This window comes from Peromyscus maniculatus, chromosome 17, assembly GCF_049852395.1.
Source record: "Peromyscus maniculatus bairdii isolate BWxNUB_F1_BW_parent chromosome 17, HU_Pman_BW_mat_3.1, whole genome shotgun sequence".
In the NCBI taxonomy this organism is placed as follows: Eukaryota; Metazoa; Chordata; class Mammalia; order Rodentia; family Cricetidae; genus Peromyscus; species Peromyscus maniculatus.
In genome coordinates, this window is record NC_134868.1 from 63065819 (window position 1) to 63072571 (window position 6753).

Here is a 6753-nt window from a genome sequence, read left to right on the forward strand (position 1 = left end):
ATTGAGTGTTTCTATCAGGAAAGCATATTAAATTTTGTCAAATGATTTTTCTGCATCAATAAAGATGATTGTGTATTGTTTCCCCCTCATTCTGTTAATGTGGTATATTATATAAATTTCGGTTTTTGTATTGAAACATATTACTTTCCAGGAATAAATTGTACTTGGTCATGGTGTATAATCCTTTTAATATGTTAGTGATTTGAGTTTGCTAGTATTTTGTTGAGGATCTTAAAAATAAATGCTATTAATTAACTTTCTATAAAATCGGGTTTCTTTATGATTTTCCTGTTTCAATTCCAGAAATCTCTGCTCGGTTCTCCATGGTTCATTGCTTCTGTTAAGTGTGTGTTTCATTTCTTGTTCTTTGTTCAGCTCATAAAGCTTCCAAGTTAGATTGGTGACATTGTCTTTCTTGTTTTGATTTTTGTTTGTGATAAAAATATGGACTATATATATGATATGTATAGACACACTGTATGTGTGTGTGTGTGTCTGAATGTTTTCCTGTGTCCTGCATTTGTCCTGACTTCAGCTGTGTGTGTGTGCGCGTGTGTGCGAGCATGTGTACGTGCGTGCGTGTGTGTGTTTGTGTGTGTGTGTGTATGTGTATACATGTATATATGCCTGCATAACCTGGGAACATGCCAACGGCAGAGAAAGACAATGCTTTTTCAGCTAGGCTGCTCTCACCAAGATCCCTGGGTCTGGTTGTCTCTAGCCCTCCAATGCCAGGGTCACAGAGACTCAAGCCATGCTAGGCTTTTTGGTGGGTTCTGATGATTCAGCTCATACCCTCTCTTCTGCATTGAGACAAGTTCCCAGCCTATCTTTCTTGTTCTACAATGTATGACATTTTCCTGTTAGAAATGCCTTTGTTGTATCTGAAACATTTTATTATATAATTTATTGACACCGATATTTTCATATATTATATTTTGATCATTTCCACCCCCACTTTCCCCCCTCTTTCCTCCCAGATGCCCTTCATCTCTTGTATCTTCCCAGTAAGTTTTGACACAATAGACTTTTTTATTGGTTTATCCACTTTTTTTCTTACTTTATGATTTTGTATTTAATCTACCATTTGCTAAAAGAACATGATTTAATTTCTACAAATTTGTAAGGTTTCTACTTTCTCTTTTTTATTTATTATTTTGACTTCATTTTGCTGGAGAAGATATATTGTATGACATCTATCTTTTCAAAACCATTAAGGATTTTTTGTGGTCTGCCTATGCTGTATTATGAAAAGTGTCTTATGGACACTTGTAAAGTGCTATGGATATCGCTCTGTGGGCTATGAATCTGTTTTTCTGATTGGTTAATAAATAAAGTATTGAGTGGCCAGTAGCCAGGCAGGAAGTATAGGTGGGACAAAGAGAGTGATGAATGCTGGGAAGAGGAAGGCTGAATCAGGAGTCGCCAGCCAGACACAGAGGAAGCAAGATGTAAAGTACCAGGAAGCCACAAGCCATGTGGCAACTTATAGATTAATAGAAACGGGTTAATTTAAGATATAAGAAGTAGATAACAAGAGGCTTGCCACGGCCATACAGTTTATAAGGAATATAAGTCTCTGTGTGTTTACTTGGGTCTGAGCAGCTGCAGGAGCAAGGTGGACACAGGAAAACTTCAACTACAAATGGCGCCCAACAGCTTGAGTTTCCACCCACGTTCCTGCTTCATGTCTCGTGTGGGTGGCGAGACACCACAATATGCAGGCTTGAGCTACTCCATGGCAGGTTCATGGCATTCAGGCTTGACCTATGCTACATTACACAGTGATGTCTCCAAGCTGTGCACTGTGCTGTGTAAGGGTAGAACCAACTTTTAAAGAGCAACAACTTGTTTAGAAATGTTTTACATTGCTATGGATTTTAGTTTAATGATACAAGTTTAAATTTAATTTTGTTATATTGTATATATATTTCTACTCTTGTTTGAGACATTATGTTTATGTAACTCATTTAGATTGTAATGGATAATTTAAAAATACAGATTAATAATTAGTCTTCTATGATAGTCAAACTTATAGTCATGTTAAGTTTTCTAGGTATACATAAGTATAATTCAATTAGGTGGGTAATCTTCAAACAATTCAAAGACCTACAGAATATGGCATTTAAAATGTTTTAAAAATTTAGACTTTCTGCATAGTGATACATGCCTGCTCCTGGAAGCACCTATTTACTTCAGAGAGGAGGATGGGCATTGAAGACACTCCATATGGAGTTTATTTTCTTCTTGGCAAAAATGGCCATTTGGGCAAGAATCTTTTCTTGCCTGGACTGCTTGACAAAATGATGTATCGACTGCACATACAGGACCTATAGGAAGGTGACCACTGAAATTTGCAAGGTGAAATGGTCCTTCAGATTCCTGCTTTGCAGAGGAAACTGCCAGACATTCTACAGGACACAAAGAGAAGTGACTGAGGGACTCTAGACCTGTGGGATAAAGACAGATGCCCCAACTTTACAGAGGAACTTTGGATGACTGTCCAGGTTGCCACCTGTCTCTGTCTACTCTTTTAGGACTCTGGAAAGTTGCTTGTACTCTTTTCCCATTTCTCAAGTAATATTATGTCCTTCTGAGGCCTTTGATGTAGTTAAAGACTAGATAGTTATAATTTTCCTTAGTCATGATAAAAGATAAATTAGATATGAAATCTTAAACTCTCGAATACAGGATAGATAGGATATTTTCTTTAATTTTGCCAAATACAAATAGACTATATTATAACTATAATTCTTGCTTGATAATTGTTTTGTTATATGTAATTTTACTATGTTAAATTTAAAATTTAACACAGTAAATTGTTGAAAATTTTTTTCCTTTTTGAAAGAAAGAAAAATTCCTTTTTGAAAAAAAAAAAGAAAAGGGGAAGTGCTGTGGATATCGCTCTGTGTGCTGTAAATGTGTTGCTCTGATTGGTTAATAAATAAAGTGCTGATTGGCCAGTAGCCAGGCAGAAAGTATAGGCAGGGCAAAGAGAGAGGAGAATGCTGGGAACAGGAAGGCTGAGTCAGGAGTTGCCAGCCAGACACAGAGGAAGCAAGATTTAAAAGTACCAGTAAGCCACAAAACACATGACAATTTATAGACCAATAGAAATGGGTTAATTTAAGATATAAGAACTAGATAACAAGGAGCCTGTCATGGCCATACAGTTTATAAGGAATATAAGTCTCTGTGTGTTTACTTGGGTGTAAGCAGCTGCAGGAGTGAGGTGGACACAGGAAAACTTCAGCAACAGCAAAGTATACATCTGCCATTGGTAAAGAGTTGTTTGTATATCCCTTATATCTTCTTGGTTGATTCTGTTAATATCCTTATTTTCTCTCTTCCTAGTTGATATTCATTGTAGATGATAGAATTAATGATGTTCTCACCTGCCATGGTGGACTGTGATTGTTGATTTGTGTGTGTGTGTGTGTGTGTGTGTGTTTATAGTTCTGTGCCTTCATGATATCTGCACCAGACATTTTATTAATATGTAATTTTCATCATCATCTGATGCTTCATTTCTTACAGTCAATTTCTGTTTGATATTATGATAACTTCTGCTTTTGTTGGGTGTGAAATTTCTTTTTCCAATTTTTTTTTGTGTCTTTCATTTGGAGGTGAGGCTATATTTTGGTAAATAGAGTAATTTAAAATGACTTAAAATCCAGTCTGCTGAACTCCAATTTTTGATTAGCAACATTAATCTATGTATTCACAATTACCTATTAGTCAGTTGCAGGGTTTTTTGACTTTGCGTGCCTTATCACCTTTTCTGCTGCTCTCACTGCATTTCCCCCTTCTTTCATGTGTAGTTGGTTTATTAAAAATTATTTTTATGTGATGTGTATGGATGTTTTGCTTTCATGTATGGCTGAATACTACACCCATGCTTGGTGTCCATAGAACTCAGAAGAGGCAATTAGATCCCCTGGCACTGGAGTTACAGATGGTTGTGCGCCACCGTGTAGATGCTAGAAATTGAATCTGAGTCTTTTGAAAAAGCACCAGTGCCCTTAATTGCTAAGCCATCCCTTCAGTTGCATAGTTGATTTTTAAAATGAAGTCTTTAAACTCTTTTCTCATTTCCTTTCCTGTATATTCTTTTTGTTTTCTATTTTTGTGGTTTCCATGGTAATTACATTTTAATATGATATAGCTACAAGTTACAGTTTAATTGGGATGAATACCAGCAAGACTATACTACTACTATAAAGAAAACTTATTTTTTCCTTTAAAAGCTTCATTTCTATCCTTTTCAGTTGTCCATGCTACAAAATTGTGTCTTTGTATATTTTATGTCCCAAAATAACGACTGATACTTTTTCTACATCTAATTTTAAAATTATGTAGAAAACAAAATGTGATATTACAATCTATATTTATATGAACAAATCTGTTTTAACATTTTAGTCTTATATAGAATACAAAAGACAGAGTTGCATGACGCTACACTAATATTAGATTTTAGATTATTCATTGGTTTCCCTTTATCTTAATCTCATTTTCTTCATATGGCTTTGAGTTACAATCTAACACACATTTCAACAAGGACTCACTATAGCATTTCTTATGGGGAAATCAGGTGGTAACAAAATTCTCCATTTTTTTATTTGCCAATGTCTTCCTTTTCCTGACATTGAAGAACAGTTATACAGGATATAGTATTTTTGTCTGACAACATTTTTCAGCACTGTGTGTGCCTTATGATTCTGATGTGAATACTGGACTTCTGAGTCTGATTATGGGGCTGTAGAAGTCAGACTAACCCCTTTCTCTGCAGTTGGTGGCTTTGTCTTCAATTTTTGCCTTTTGTTTGGATGGGTGCAGACCATCTTGGTGCCTAATATTAGTTTTAGCCTGGTGGGTGACACTCCCTTACCCTATTTTTTGACCTTACATCTTCCTTTTATATATGAAGGTGACTTTCTAACTATTCTTCTGTAAACAGCTGACCTTCAAAGGTTTTGTTCTCAACATCTGTGTTCAAGGAGATAAATTGAAAAAAAAAATGAAAAGGGGAGAAAAAAGTAGGTGAGCACATTTTAATTGTCCTAAAAATCCTCTCAGCCAGCAGTTAGGGGTCTGTGCCAGTGAGGACGATATGATGGCATATGCTTCCTCTGTCTGTGGTCAAAAGTATTAGTAACTGAACACAAGTCTCAGATACTTTAGCTACTTAGGGACCAAGGTGTCTTCCTCTATCCTTGCTCCTGTGTTCTGTATAGTATTTCCTTCAGGGGCAAGTGCTCAGTTCTATGCCCAACAGTTATGAGAAGACATACGGGTAGCTCCACTTTGATTAAATCTTGTGTTGACCAAAATCAAATCAAGTCTATGATCCAAGTCTGCTGAAATTTGTGCTAGGAGGTCTTTCACAGAAACTTTCCATCAGGAAACTCCAGAGTTGCCAAAGAGTTACATCTGGGAGGGTCTACCTGTGGTTATCTGATTGTGAAAATGGGTTTCTATTATTACCAATTGTACTCTTTTCCCAGAACATTATTTTAAATTTTTATGTTTTTATATGGGACCATAGCATAGTGATCCATATCTTACCTATTTCTCTATGTAACACTGTGTCTACCCTAAGTTTTCAAGCTATAGTTAGCTTCCTCTGTCCTTGCCAAGCGTGGAAGCAATGAGGATACACATGCTTCAAAGTGTAGCTCTCGTGTCATACATCTTCCAAGAGAACACAAGTTAGGATAAAGAGATTGTTGTACTTCAGCTGTGATGAGATGTGAAAGAGGGTAATTGAGACTGCTTTCGAAGGAGCAATTAGAAAAAGCATAGTGTGTGACATTTTGTTAGGGGTTACTACCAATATGATTGTGCCAAATTTTTGTGTCATAGTGGCATTTACAAAGGCTGAGTAGTTGCAACAACCTAAAGGCATTTATTTGCGTATATGGTATAAAATATGGTATAGATCATATATCTTCAGATGCACTGAGTTTACATTACATGAATTATGAGTATTACACACACACACACACACACACACACACACACACACACACACACACACAGTAACTAACTTTTACTAGCTTTCAAGTCATCATCCCCAATGGATTTGTAGAATCTCTTAGGAAGGATGAGACTTTTTTCCCTCAGAGATTTATCAGCCCTCTTCTCCGACTCCCTGATCTTCTTGTTGCAGACCATCTTACATGGGGCTGACCTCTTCCTTGCGTTAGCATCAATATTATTATTTTCAAAAACTCGTGATTTTTCCATTGGCAAGAGCTCAAATAAAACTTTATAACAAATTCTTTATAATGCTGTTGCCAATTTAGCTTCTTTCCATACAGTGTAATTGCTATAGGGCAATTGTACAGCAGGATGCATGTCCATATGTATGTGAAAAATGACATTTTAAATGCTTTGTGGGGAAGAGTAACCATTCTGGATTGAATTGAATACTAAGTTGGCTTTCTGTTTGGAAAAAAAATTTACATGCTAGAGTAGTTCTTGTATAAGAACATTAAACATCTCATCCTAAATTATGCACCTCGGGGGATGTTATGATAGCTGTAATTGTTTATGGGGGAAATATTCACTCTTAGAAAACTTAGGTACTGACAAGAACTTGGAAAGTGTAGCAATAAATACCCAACTGTGTCTCAGCAGGGAGTTACAGTTATGTTATTGGGTCATTGGGCTCTTGTTGTGACTGGAACAATCCAAATGATTTAGAGTGACAGATAATAAGCAAGATAAGCATGATGAATTCAGTTTATAAAA